Consider the following 15,899-nt stretch of genomic DNA (forward strand, 5'->3'; position numbering starts at 1 on the left):
TTTACATAAGGACCATCTGACTAATACATGGCCCTGTAGATGACCAGCATAACCATCAATCCTGTCTATAATCGTGGCTTGGCCTACGTGGCTATACCCTGGGAGCCAGCCAGGACCGGGTAGCTAGCGAGTTTTGTTCGGGGAGCCAAGGCAGTCAGCCCGCCGATCTCACATAAGCGCTCCGGGAATTTCAAGCCTGAAGGAGTTATCGCTACCCTTGGATAAGGGCAGGTGGACCTCATCGGGCTTAAACTCCCCGGGGCGCTGATAGGAGATCGGGCGGGCCTGACTGTCTTGGGCCACCGAATAAACGTTAACTGTCCTAGCTGGCCGGTCCAGGCTGGCTCCCAGGGTAGCGTAGCTAGCGTAGGCTCTCTACGGGGCAGATGCACCTCTCTGCCGCCGGGGTAATCGTCTGCATCCGGTAGGATTTTCACGCTTTAGTACTTTTGCCCGATGGGGCTTTCATTTACTCTCCAAGCAGAGGTTAGGCTCCGGCTGATTTTTTAACGCTTTTTTAGTCATTTTTATCGGGCTTTCTATTTTTATTTTATATTGCCGTGTCAAAACCTAACTGGCTGGCATACTTCAAGAAAAATGACAAAATAGAAAGCCTGATAAAAAAAGACTAAAGAAACATTAAAAAAAACTGCCGGAGCCTAACCTCTGCTTGGAGAGTAGCTTTCATTGGCCGCCACGAATTAAACTGCCACAAAATACCAACCGCGTATAAGTCCTACCGGGTGCAAACGATTACCCCGGCGGCAGAGAACTTCATCTACCCCGTAAAGAGCCTACACTAGCTACGTAGGCCAAGCCACGAATATAGACTGAAATCCAGGTTATAGCCCTTGAGGGCAAAATTACAGTATTTGGCTGCCTATACTTATATAATGGGAATCATGGCAGAAGGAGGCTGTCAAAAATCATCTACCAGAATGTAAAAACATGAAAAACTCACATTGCCATGGTTGTCCTGCATCTAAAATGTACAGTGTAACACCAAACCAAGAAAAAAGTATACGGCACAAACATGTAAAATATGACCATAACAGTCATGGTGACCTTTTGACCCGTCTCTACCGCCTGGAAAGAATATCAAAACACCTAACTTCTAGAGCCTACTGCAACCACAAACATTACCAAAATCCTCGGCCAACCAACTCCTATGGTGTGTTTTCTGTCTATTTGGCCAATCTCTGCTATTTTTCCAACGACCTGGGGAGCCTGGTAGAGGCTAGGACATACTCTCTAAGCAGAGGTTAGGCTCCGGCTGTTTTTTAAACGTTTTTTAGTCGTTTTTATCGGGCTTTCTACTTTGTCATTTTTCTTGAAGTACGTTTGGACACAGCAAGATAAAATAAGAAAATTGAAAGCCCGATAAAATGACTAAGAAACGTTAAAAAAACAGCCGGACCCTAACCTCTGCTTGGGGAGTAGCTAGGACAAACCTAGCCTAGCCAGCTGTCTTTCTTCCCGCCCTTCCTCCTTTTTCGGGATCCAGATGTCCCAGGACGCCCGGCAGAACCAGGGGGTCCGGCCCTTCCCGTGGGTCCAGTCGGCCCTGGGGGTCCCCTGTTCCCTTTTTCTCCAGGTAGCCCGGCCTTTCCCTTACGGCCAGGCGGCCCTTTGGACCCCTTTATTCCTTTAGCTCCAGTAGGCCCGACAGGCCCAGATTTCCCATCCTTTCCCGCAGGCCCAGCTGACCCCTTGGCCCCCTTACTTCCCGGAGATCCAGGTGGACCGGGAGGCCAGCCAGGTTTGCCAGCCTTTCCCGCAGTCCCCTTGAGACCAGGAGGCCCAGGCTTACCAGCCTGTCCCACAGGACCAGCTGGCCCCGTGGTTCCTTTCTTTCCCGGAGCTCCAGGAACCCCAGGTGCCCCAGGATTACCCTGCAGGCCAGCTGGACCTGTGGGCCCCTCCGCGCCCGGACGTCCAGGTGGCCCGACTCGCCCAGGCCGGCCATCCTTTCCCCCAGGGCCAATCGGCCCCGGGAGTCCATCCTTTCCTGGAGACCCGCGCCCAGCTGGCCCCAGGGGCCCCTTCTCTCCTGGAGGTCCGGGTGGCCCCGAAGGACCAACAGACACATTGCCAGCTGGCCCCATGGTCCCTTTCTCTCCAGGAGGTCCAGGTGGCCCGACTCGCCCAGGCCAGCCATCCTTTCCCACAGGGCCAATCGGCCCCCGGAGTCCAATCTTTCCAGGAGGCCCACGCCCAGCTGGCCCCGCGGGCCCCTTCTCTCCTGGAGGTCCGGGTGGCCCTGGGGGACAAGAAGACACATTGCCCGCTGGCCCCACGGGCCCCTGTTCCCCTGGAGGTCCAGGGGGCCCTGGAGGACCAACAGACACATTGCCAGCTGGCCCCACGGGCCCCTGTTCCCCTGGAGGTCCAGGGGGCCCTGGAGGACCAACAGACACATTGCCAGCTGGCCCCACGGGGCCCTGTTCCCCTGGAGGTCCAGGGGGCCCTGGAGGACCAACAGACACATTGCCAGCTAGCCCCACGGGCCCCTGTTCTCCAGGAGTTCCAGGTGGCCCCAGAAGACCAGTTGATACATTGCCAGCTGGCCCCATAGGCCCCGGTTCTCCTGGAGGTCCGGGTGGCCCCGGAGACCCGATAGACACATTGCCAGCTGGCCCCACGGGGCCCTGTTCTCCTGGAGGTCCGGGTGGCCCCGGAGGGCCAGCAGACACATTGCAATATCCTGGAGGTCCGGGTGGTCCTGGAGGGCCAACAGACACATTGCAATCTCCTGGAGGTCCGGGCGGACCTGGGGGCCCAGCAGACACATTACCAGCTGGACACACGGACCCCTTCTCCCCAGGAGCTCCAGGTGACCCTAGACGCCCGGCAGAAATATTGCCAGCTAACCCAACAGACCCCTTCTTTCCTAGAGACCCGACAGACACATTGCCAGCTGGCCCCATGGACTCCCCCGGAGGTCCAGGCAGCTCCGGAGTGGCTACAGGTCCATCAAACCCAGGGCCAGCCGGCCCCTTGTATCCAGAGTGCCCTGGACGCCTGGCAGACACATTGCCAGCTAGCCCCATGGACCCATTGTGTCCAGGACGTCCGGGGGGCCTTGGAGGTCCAGGCGACCCAGGAAGCCCTTGAGGCCCGAAGGCTCCGGTGACTCCTGTCTGGTTTCCCGGCAAAAAGATGTCCATCTGTCCAGAGAACCAGGGCGTCGCTGTTGGAGTCGGTGTTATCATAATGCCGTTTCCTCCCATAGAGCGGTTTAGCCCAGGGAGGACACACATTTCTGAAATATAGATTTTATGCTATAATTGGCTTGGATACCTAGAAAACAGTCGAAAACGCTCAAATCATTTGCAAAAAAAAATTATTTTTTTAGATTATTTCTGTTTGGACAACAAATATTGTAATGTTATGACCGACCGACAAGCTATAGGGTTTACAGTTTGATTTACTTGTATCGGTCCAACAAAAGAATGAAATTAGATAAAGTTTCGTAATAGATAAAGCCGTCTGATGTACAGTTGATATTCTACTGTTGCTACTTACGTTCCAGGTGGGCCATTCGCTGCTCAGTCAGCCTGTTCCCTGCAGTAAGCTTGCTCATATCGTCAGAGAGAGTGATCAATTTAACTAGAAAAAAATACTCAAATTTAAATAATGGATTGAATGGAAAAATTATGAATGAAAAAATTACGAATGAATGAATCAGGTAAGAATGGCAATATTGCGGACTTCTATAGTCTAGAAAGTACACATTTTAGATTATCCATAACTAAACTACATTCCATCTATTCCACCATTACACACTAGAGGACGTATTAATTCTCACAATTATTTTACATTGCATATTTTATGTTAAGTACAATATACATGCTTATGCCTTTAATTGTGCATGTATTTAAATTAGCTTTGTAGGCATCTTTGTAGGTCAGCCGTCACCAGTGCAAGCGGCCTAGGCTGACAAGTGTAATTTTCAAACATACCAAAAATCATGATGATCCGTCAAAACGTTCTCGAGTTATTCTAGTCCATAGTTTGAAAGGAAATCGGTGCCTGTAGTTCCCAGCCGCTAGGGGGTCCAAACTCACAGCACTTACTCTCTGCCCCAAGGGCTATCTATCACTCAAAAACCATGACCACAGCATGTCCAGAACACGAAGTGTCAAAATTGAAAGTTTTGCTGCAGTACCTTAGTCAGCCACTAGGGGGCCCATTATCGAACTTGACTTTTATTTTCCTGACCCCCACCAACCTACCAAATACCATCAGAATCCATTCAAGGGTTCTCGAGTTATGCTGTTAACAAGAAAGCGGACGCACACGTTTGGCCCGCCACCGCCCTGACGGAAAAAGGCTATGCCAACCAAAGGCTACGCCAACCATTTTCGAACACGACCTTCCTTTCCGTAACCGCTACTCAAATGCCAAATATCATTAAAATCCATACACAGCTTCTCGAGTTATATGCTGTTGACCTACATATAGGGACACAACATGAGGCCTTAACCGAAAATATAACCTTCTCGGCGAAGGTAATAAATACAAAGTACAAATACAATACAAATGTCTAGATTACGGATGCTGCATCAGCAGGCCTTTTACGTTAGTTACAGGGCACCCGGCGGGACTAGGAGAGTTCACGAGACAATTTATGCCGATTCCACGGGCTGGCAGGGGTGTTCGAGGGACGTCCCCTTTCCCCGGTAAACATACCATTTCCTGGAGGAGCGTCCCCTCATAAAGGGAGGCACATCCCCTTTCCAAGAGGAGCGTCCCCTTGAAAGTCGGGGAGGGGTGTCCCCTTTTCTAGAGGAGTGTGCACATTCGCGAGGGATGTCCCCATTCGATTGGTCGGGGTGATACTGTCACACACTCACATACTGTCACACATACACACACACAATCGCTACCGAATATATAACATTTTAGCGAAGGGAATTACCTGCAAATAGTGGTAACAGGACGACGTTGAACATAGCTAAGGAAAGGCCAGTTGCTTTCAGCAGCAGCTTCTTGCACAGGTGCAGACATTTCTTTTTGTTCTCTGTGTCTGGTAGATAGTCTGGCGTTTGACCAAAATAATGAAAGAATATTCATCATATTTTCATAAATATCACGGTGAGCAGTATGGATATCATGGCAACAATATATTAGTTGACTTCATGTGTGCCCACGGTGACGTTGATTAAGTGAAGAAGAGTTGTGAGGATTATACAATTTTGGGACATTTTTGTGTAAATGAAACGTTCAACTAGGTACAAATATATAACATTGCGTTCAAAGAAGCCATATACATCAGACCTCTACATCCATTCCTCGGCGGAGACGGGGGGCGCCATAGATTATCTAAACTTATGATCCACTCCTCAATGAGTCATGTGTTCCATTTGCATAACGTAACTTCATAGGCAGTGGATTACGTATTCATTGACAAAGACTGGAATCGATACATTTGGATAATTCTATTGTCTGTTGTGTTGCAGTTTAACTGATTCAGAATTAGTCTTACCAAGAGAGATGAACTTTATTTTCAGTTCTTTCTCACACGACATGCTAGGAGGAATGAAAAACAACCACGATGTATTTTCAGAATACCTAGACAGTAAAAACGTAAAGTTGACCGTTTTTAGAAAGCGTTTTACCTGCTCTGGAGACGTACATAGGGTTGGATATGCCCGCAGCTGCGTCTGCAACTGACGTCCAGCTAGTCCGATCTTTCGGCGAGGGTGCGGCACCTTAAAAGTAATAGCAAAATAATAAATAAAAACACCAAAACCATTGCAAGTTATCTGAAAGATAAACCCTTGCAACCAGCATGAGTAAATCATCAAGCCATTATATAAGGTATCAAAGTAGTATTGTTTCAGCTTAACATATCATTTTACCAAACATGTCCCTGCACGGAAGTAAATTCCTACAACATTCTAAAAAAAAATTCAAACAAAACTGAACACGCTTCGAGTGGAAACATGCAACAGGCATTTAACGTTTAATCCACAAAAACTTCTAGCACAGAGTTGAGATACCAATGGGGTGGATTCCAAGTCAAAGTCATACTACCTTTGGTGTCGCCAGTCTGGGATTGCTGATGCTCTCCCGACATGATACCAGTCGTCAGGTTTCTGGACAGCAAAAACACGTCCTACTCCAGCCACGGTGTGTATCGACTGACCAATAAAGCCCACGCAACATGCAGCTTAGCGACATCTAAAAAATAACAAAGGGGGCAATGATTAGAGCAAAGATAAAAGTGATAGATGATACATATTTTACTAACTAGTCTACGAAAATGAAAAGCTTAAGGATGAAAGCAATGAAGCAAACAATCACGTAGTCATTTGATCACTGGTGTTACGTATCCAACTTATAAAAACAAGCTGCGAATGCAATCATTTTTCTTCAAAGTTCAATTGGGTACATTTATTCATATCAATACTTAAAAGCAAATGTGTCTGATGTGTAATGATATATCATACATACCTTTATACCAATAATAAGTCTACGAAAAATAAAAAGCAAAAGGATGAAAGCAAGAAAATCATTTTGCTCCCTTGTGTTATGTATTGAAGTTATCAAAACAATCTGAGAATTCAATCACTTTGTTTTTCTTCAAAATGAAAGATGGCAAAATTATTTGTGCACGTTTAGCTATATTTTGCAAACACTATCTGTAGTGATTTGAATTTACTGACTACGGATTTCTGTCGTATCTATTTGTTTTGTTTACGCTAAGTAATACGTTCTTGGTTAAACCTAAAGAATATAAGATAATTGGTGACAGCCGTGGGAGATCACTCCATTTTTTTAAAAACAAAATACATATCATTAATGAGATTTCAGAAAATCGGATTCAAACATTTATTTCTTTATTTGCTTTTGTAATCTTGGGTACATGTAAACAGCACTAAAAAATCAGCTAAGTTTACTGTTGTATATCAGACTCTATCCTTACTAAAAAAAACAATATAGATATACGAAGTAGCTTGTTAGGGCGCGGTCACATAGGTCGTGTGATCGTCGTACGGCATTTTGGAGGACAGAAATGTACGTCTCCTATAAAGTTCAACTGTCTAGGTACACAAAATACTGTTTTGGATCCATGTCGGTGGTTGCTTCGGTCACGGTCTGCTTGAAAATTCTATGGCATCAAAATCATGCGACGATCGCACGGCCTTTGTGACCGGGCCCTAACTCACGTAGGACAGACACAGTTAATCATTACATATTTTATTGCTAGATTCATTGGCTATAATAAAAAATCTTTCATGAAACACTTTTGTCTGAGTCAAAGTCTATCCAAACAAAAACTCATCAGAACGTTAACATTGAGTAACGAATTCGGTTATTCACCAACCACAGTATTTACCTGCCTGTTTTTGTCACGTCATTTGTCAACTGACCAGCTCATCCCTAATCTATTAAACACTGCATAAATACATAAAACAAATCAATCATAGTTAAGCACAACATCTTTTCTTAGTTCAGAATTTCATGATTGTTATAAAGTCAGTATCATTCATACATTAAAAAATCAGATTCTATTCCAACAACACTCATCATAATGTTAAATAAACTTCATCAGTTTTCACGCATATTGAAACTAAAGTTCTAAGAATACTGTAAGACTTAAACTCTGCTTAACTTTGGCTTTGCTTTGTTAAGCATCTTTTAGCTTAATCGCCTTAATTTGTTAATAGGATTATTATACTTGACACAATCCTAACCAAAGTTAACCAATTATAGTTAAGCACAACATTTATTCTTAATTCATAATTTTTTTCTTATCCAGTCCCGTTCGTTCCCCGGACAGTAAAATTTTATATTTTTTTAGTTTTAGCTTAATTGCTTCAATATAGAATAATTATATTTCAAAGTCAACCAATTATATTCAAGCACAACATTTGCTGTTATTTCATAAAATCTTGATTCTTATAGAATAAGCATTATCAAAACATCTTTGAATCAGATTCTACCCCAATAACACTTATCAGAATAAGGAAACTACATCAGCCGCATCCTTTACACGTATTAAATCTGAAGATCTGAGACTACTAAGATCTTCTTAACATTGCTTATTAGGATCTTTAATAGCTTATTTGTTATAATATATTGAAACCATTTTACTTGAAACACTTTTAATTACATTCTACCTCATCAAAATGTTTTAGAACATGAAGTAACCAGATTTAGGAATGAAACTGTCCTTCAACACAAACTGATCAATCTGTCTTCCTCAGCTTCGTGATCAAATTGAAGAAGGTTATTTGCAAGTTCGTGCCCGAGGGCTAATTGCAAGTACATGGTATACACATAGTGACAATGGACAGTCATAAACAATATTCTAATCTAATACTAGTGGTGGCTATTTCTAAACAGGTTGGGTTTGACTTCTTTTTTGGAAGCAGAGGGAGACGAAAAGCCCCACATTTTCTAAAATTTGTGGGTTCTGCGATTTCAAGAGAAAAGTAGCTTTCTGTTCGTCTGTCAATGTGGGGAAGTTGGGATAATACTTTGTGACTTCTCTAAACAGAGTGATTCTTTCGGTTTCGTTGAATGAACATTTGGAAATGATCAAATCTCTCTGGACACGTGAGTTTTAATCACATTTGACATCAGCGGTTAATGGGTCATTATATCTCAATCCATACATGGATTTAAATATACATTTTTTTGCGTTTCTTCTCTTCTTCTTGTTCTCCTGCCAAATCTTCAAATAGATTCAACTTTTTCATTTCTGGGGCCAAATAGGCTGAAATTTGGCAGGGAGATGGCAGGGATGTAGAGATAGCAAATATCCCTTTTTTGATGGAGGCCTTCTGCAAAGGTTGCTATGGAATAGTACAGATTTTGCATTGGGATGGAAATGGATTTGCTCCCGAGCAAATTTCGGCCTTTCTAGTTTACTGTAAATCGTCCAGGTTGTACTGGCATACGAAGGGTCGCCGAATGGCACATGGCATGTCGTTCCATTTGTAAGGTTGTCCGCCAACTCGGAAATAACCAACGCAATCCTCACCGCCCTCATAGTTATCCGGTTGCTCCGTACCCCAAGCGTTGTAGTTGCCAAGAGGAGTGCCATCCACCCACTCGAATTGCTCCTTTTCGTCCTGAATGCGCAAGCCAATCCAGGCGTCGTGATTGAATGCGGAGCTATTATCGATACATTGTATTGCTACTAGGTAGCGGTTGGTCTTGTCGTCTTTGGGCATGGCGAGGGTACCGCCTTGTTGGCGACAGGTCTCGGCCGCTTCGCTGAAGGGCTTGCCTGTTTTGAAGGCCTTGTAACAGATTCCATTCGGTGGAGATTTCGGTTGATAACCAGTAGGACAAACTGGAAGAAAGAGTATCAACACCAGAGAGGTGACCTTGATATTGTAGCGTTCGTGTTACTGTAGTAATTCCACACATATCTAGAAAATGTCCCTTGTTCGGATCATTGTCCTTTTCATGTTGTATCGTTTTGGACGACGAAAAGACGTTGAACTGCGGCTTTACAAGGCAAGAATTTTCACACGGCGCAGGTTGAGTGCATCCAATGCATGTAAACATCTGTATCTGTATCTATATAGCCGGTATAACCACCCTAAGGCGTAACACACCAGCTTCGCAGGCACGCAGCTGGTTATATTTACACGGAACGACCCGTCAAACCTAGCTTTTGCACATATCTATCTGCAAGCGTTCTTTAAAAATATCCAGAGAAGATGCCCCTACTGTACTCGGTGATAACAAATTCCACTCTACGATAGTCTTGGAAAGTAATTTTCGAACACATCAATCCTAGATTGATAACTCTGGTAGCTTCGAACTTCTCATAAATGATACGAAAGAGCACTGACCTTTTTGTCCAGATAGTCCAGAAGACCCGGCAGAACCAGTCCCAACTCCTTTCTCTCCTGGTGCCCCCATGGGTCCCCTTTCTCCTGGTGCCCCGGCAGACCCAGTTGGCCCCACGGGTCCCCTCTCTCCGGGTGCCCCGGCAGACCCAGTTGGCCCCACGGGTCCCCTTTTTCCGGGTGGCCCGGCAGATCCAGCTGGGCCCATGGGTCCCCTTTCTCCGGGTGGCCCGGCAGACCCAGCCGGCCCCATGGGTCCCCTTTCTCCGGAAGGTCCGGGTGGCCCAGCGGACCAAACTTGCTCGATGAGCCCCCTTTCGCGTTCCAGCTCCATTATTCGTTCAGTTAGCTTGCCAAAGTCCGCAGAATTAGTGCTCACTTTTACTGTAAAAAGAAAATCAAATCAAAATCAATTGCATCATATGACGAGTCAATAAGTAACTGCAAGTTAAGAAGAAAAAGCAATTTGGGAATAATGGTTTATAAAGAATCTTGGAAAAGATCTTGGAAAAATATCACTATTTGCTAGCAATGGGGAGGGCAATTTGGAAAGCTTAAGTACACCATGAATGTGTATCATCAATTATAATTAAGACTTTCATTAGTGTTCGTGCGTGTGTTAGTGTCTTTGTTTGACTGTGCCCACTATAACTCATAAGTACCTATATGGATTTTTCTCAAACTTGGTATGTTGGCAGGTGTTGATGCAGCCTCGAAATGTTTAGACTTGGGTAACCTTAGGTGCTCGCTATCCTATCGTAACGGAATTTTTGGTGTTGATATCGTCTATCATATGTTGATAGATATCTATTATGGTCGGCAAGAGGTGACATAAATTTGGGCTCTATTTTTTTATTTTGTTAGTGGGATTCTGTTGAAGGAAAAACTGTTATTTGCAATACAATGATTACCCTGCAAGCAAGTTAGGATAGTGGCGTCGCATGTGCCGTAAGTGGTAGAGCGTTCGACTCGGAATCTAGAGGTCCCGCGTTCGATACCCACCGTGCCCCCGACGTCGTGACCTTCCTCTATTCACCCAGGTGTAAAAATGGGTACCTAACTTTGGTCGGGGAGGTAAGAAAAGACTTGCCTTTACCTTTTGTCTGTATATGTGGCACTGTTGATATACTAACTTGAGTGCAGTGCCACATGGTCTCCGTCAGTCCAAAAGCAAATAGAAAGAAAAGTTTAGATACTGGCCTGCAAAATATGGCTGAAGTGCGATGGAGGCCACAAGGAACACAACGGCTGCAGCCCGCCACAGTTTCTTGAAAAACCCGGAACATTTCGGCTTGCCGTCAGTGTCTGCACCATAGTCTGAGGTTTGAACAAAAAAAAAACGCTTAATTTTTGGGGTAAATCATTAGTGTATTTAACAAAGGAAAGGGGTGACACTCGCAATTTGCAACACGTAACGTTACATACAAAAGAGGAAATAAAATGGCCACCAGTATATTCATTATGAATGATCACTCGTTCGCTGAGGGAATCGGAATTAGAAATGGTTTTACCTGCTCTGGTGACGTAAATAGGGTTGATTATACTCGCAGCGGCGTGCGCACGAGCCCGCCAATCAGTCTGGTCTTGCTGCAAGGGCGTGGCGCCTGGGGAAAATACAAAATATGTACAAACTAAGTACTATCAAAAAATAAGAAGGTATGCATAGTTATCTATAAGGCAAACTTAAGTATTAGAATATTGAGGCCTTTACGATTGCCTTCAGTTGACCTGAACATTTCTTTGTAAATCATACAAAACATATAAAAAATGCTGGACTAAAGGACTCGCGGTTGCACTCTCAATTAATAGAACTTTGATAGAAACCACATAGCACAACGTCCAGTGGATTATCTCTGAATCAACAGTTATTTACGACAGGATTTCAAGACCAGGACAACAAAGAGTCTTACCTGTTCCCGAGGTGTACATAGGGTTGGATACATTCGCAACTGCGTCCACATATGCCTGCCACTCAGTTTGTCCTGGCTGCTTCGGCGTGGTGCCTTTAGGGAAAATGTGAAATAAGCATTATGACAAAATAAAAATATTGGCATAATAACAATTCAAGGTAAGATTGAATGCTAAAACCAGTAAACTTACCATCAAATATCCCGATGTTTTTAGAAACTCGTCAAAACATAATAATCGTACCCAAAAAATATTATAGTAATCTCAACTTATAGACCTCATGTCTGAAAACAAATAGTGCTAGTGTGTTCTGTTTGAATTATCATTTATTTGCTGAGTAAACTGAGTTAACAAAGCAGGGAGGAAAAAAGGACTGGAAATCTTGTTCACCTGTTCCCGAGGCGTACATAGGGTTGGATACATTCGCAACTGCGTCCACATATGCCTGCCACTCAGTCCGACCTGGCTGCTTGGGCGTGGTGCCTGTAGGAAAAAATGTAAAATTAGCATTATAACAAAATAAGAATATTAGCATGATAATTAGTCATCTATAAGGTAAGATTGAATGATAAAACCAGTAAACTTACCATCAGATATCCCGATGTTTTTTTAAAAACTCATCAAAACATAGAAATTACGTACCGAAGAATATTATGGCAATCTCAACTTATAGACCTCATGTCTGAAAACAAATAGTGCTAGTGTGTTCTCTTTGAATAATCATTTTTTGCTGAGTAAACTGAGTTAACAAAGCAGGAGGAAAAAGGACTGGAAATCTTGTTCACCTATACCCGAGGCGTACATAGGGTTGGATACATTCGTAACAGCGTCCACATATGCCTGCCACTCTGTCCGACCTCTATAACTCATCAAAACATAGAAATTACGTACCGAAGAAAATGTGATGGTTATCTTAACTTATAGACTTTACTAATTAGAAAATAAATAGTACAGAGAAGAAGAATATCAGAAAAAATAAAGCTAGTGTATTCTTTACGAATTATGATTTGCTTATTCAGTAACCAGATCAGGCAGGAGAAAAAAAATAGGAGTTAAAAGACGTTTTACCAGTTCTTGAGGCGTACATATGGTTGGGTACATTCGCAGCGGCGTCCGCACGTGCCTGCCAATCAGTCTGATCATGCTGCTTGGGTGTGGCGGCTGGGGGGGGGGGGGGGGGTATACAGAATATGTACAAAATAAATATTATCACAAAATACGAATATAGGCATAGTTATCGGTAAGGCCAGCTGGAGTATTGGGGTTTTTAGTATTCTTGTCTTTAGGTGACCTGAATATTTTTGTAAATCATACATACAAAACTTTAAAAGTAGCGTAGCAAACGAAATGTGTTGTCTCAATTTATGGAATGTATGTTAGAAAACAAATAGCATGACCAGTACACCATCAAACATGACAATAATAAGTTACCAAACGACATTTGGTGGCAATCTCAACTTACAGAATAAAACCAGTATCAGTAAAATTTAAGAGTTATCATTTAAATAGTAAAAAAAGCAACCGGGATTCCAAAACCTGGATGGGAACAATTTTAGGCCCTTAAAAAGTTACCCTTGCAAAATCCAGCCGTCCCTGTATTTGGGGAGTTAAACAGTCGATGTAAGTGTACTAAATATTGTATGTGTAGTGAATATTGTACTTCTTCGTTCAGTTTCATCATATATTTGTGCTTCTACATTTTTTCGGTATGATTGCAACACGGTGTTAGAAATACCAGTGCCTGATGCGCTTTAATTTTACATCACATTTTTGAACACTTCAGCTGAAATTGAAAAATGTAAGAAAATAAGGATGAATGAATAAATGGTTTATTGACTTGTGTGTGAAAATTTGCAGCCCTTTCTAGGCGCAAATACCTTCCACTCACATTTTAAGGTAAATAGAAAAGGTGGGACACTTCGTCTTCCACTGCTTCCAGAAAAGAAGTCAACCCCCAAATACTCCGTAGCTATCAACAGTATTGCTAGAATAGTCACTTGTTTCCACTTGTCACCATTGTTACCTATGCCAAAGTCTTGTATTTGTATTATATGTATATGTTTACTATATATTCAGTATGTTCCATGTTGCAATGGGCCCTCGGGCAAGGACTTACAAAAATTAATAAACATAAATTTTGCTCAAAACGCCACATATTTATAGTGCACGTATCAAAAAGTTAAGGCAGTAAAGAAATCCTAGCTACCGACCTCTCAGTACAGTAACGGTAAACATGTTATTTGTTTTGCTTGTCCTTACCCGCTCTTGTGGCGTACACGTTGGGAATACTCGCAGTGCCCGCACGTGTCTGCCGATCAGTCTGATCTTGCCGCAGTTGCTTGGGTGTGGTGCCTGGAGGAATAATGCAGAAAATACAGAAATTTTTTATTGCAAATTCTTGCCCATGGGGCTAATTGCAGGTGAACAAAATCAAATACACGTAGTGATTAAAAACAGGTAAATGGTCTGAATTCAGACATAACGTTACAAAGATTAAGTGATTGACTGTACATACAGAATATAGAATAGGGTTCTAATCAAACGTTACTTTTGCGGGGTTACATTTTGGTCACAAATAGTAAGCGTACGACGAAACATAGAGATGGACAAACAGACAATATGTCAAAGACAATACTACAGTCCATTGGGGTGAAGTAATACAAAATCCCAATACTAATACTTCAGAAAACTCACAACTACAACATAAAGAACGTCTCACTCAATAAAAGGGAAATAAAGACTTTGACCAAGGACTTGCTTTGACAAATCAAGTAAATATCTGTTACCTGCTGTGTCGCGAGTCTGGGACTGCTGCTGCCCTCCCGACATGATACCGTTTCTCAAATTTCTGCACAGCAAAAACACGTCCTACACCTGGCACGGTGTTTGTCGAATCACGCGAAGCATGACAAGCAATCATGGGTACCGTTACCTTATCAATTTTAAAAGTGAAAAAATGGCAAAAAATATTTCATGAATAGATTAGCACCCAAGCAATAAATATTTCTACTGACTGGAAAGAAGAACTTAAAAGGATGAAAGCAATTCATACTGCGTAAGCAACAATTATGGTACTTTCAAAAGTCGATACACGTGCTCTTTATTTGAAGTTATCGAAAACAATCTACAAATGTAATCATTTTTTTTCAAACACGATAGACTTATTTGTGTTATTTCATACAACTCTAAACTAGATGAACACTATTGTAAATATTTTACGTGCGTCAATAAAAATCAAACGTTTTCTGCAGACAATATTTTCTTATTTTTCTTATTTTATGGAACAGACCATAAAGGATAGTTGGGGCCAGCCCTATTGTAGATGATTTACAGTTTGATGAGCAACACAACAAGTATGAAACCAATCCATCCAGCCGTTCTTGAGTAATCATCTACACAGACAGAGACACATAACAGAAAATATAACCTCCATTCCATGACATTTCATGGAGGTAATAATGGCCTTTAATTGTACATTTTTGCCCAACCGAGCTAACTACAGGTCACAAGAAGACAAAACATAGATATATAAGCATCACAGACACAGATGTAGTCTAACACAGAAGTTCAACGTCCTCTCTCTTCTTGGTAATTGTGAAAATGTAGGACTGTATTGGTTTAGCTATGTTCAGTTTGTCAAAAAGCATGAGGAATATGAACTTGTCAGTGCTACTCATGTGTCTAAAGTGAGGACATCTACTTTCTATGTAACTGAATAGAGTATTTCTATCTTTGACATACACAGTCCAATCAACCATGAGATGCACTTCGTCTTCTAAAATTGGTAACAGATGTAGTACATTTTCATGATGAGACTTAGACAGTTACATTCAGAGACTTATTGCTTTATTTACTTTAAAATTTGCAATCTTGGGTACATAGTAAATAGTAATATGAATTTATATATGCCAAATGTCGATATTGTTGTCTACATTGGCTTACTTAACTGTTGTAGATCTGACTGCCCACTTACTATATGATATAGATATTCGAATGGTACATTAGTCAGTTAGTTTGTCAGTTAGAATCAGAGCCTACGTCAACAAAAATTATCATATCATTGATACCACATCCTTCATTCACCAGCCTGTGATTTTACCTGCCTGTTTTGGATAAGTCCATCCCTAATCTCTAAAACACTAGAGATAACAACTTCAAAGTTAACCAATTATAGTT

This window comes from Branchiostoma floridae, chromosome 15 (genome assembly GCF_000003815.2).
Source record: "Branchiostoma floridae strain S238N-H82 chromosome 15, Bfl_VNyyK, whole genome shotgun sequence".
Classification (NCBI taxonomy): Eukaryota; Metazoa; Chordata; class Leptocardii; order Amphioxiformes; family Branchiostomatidae; genus Branchiostoma; species Branchiostoma floridae.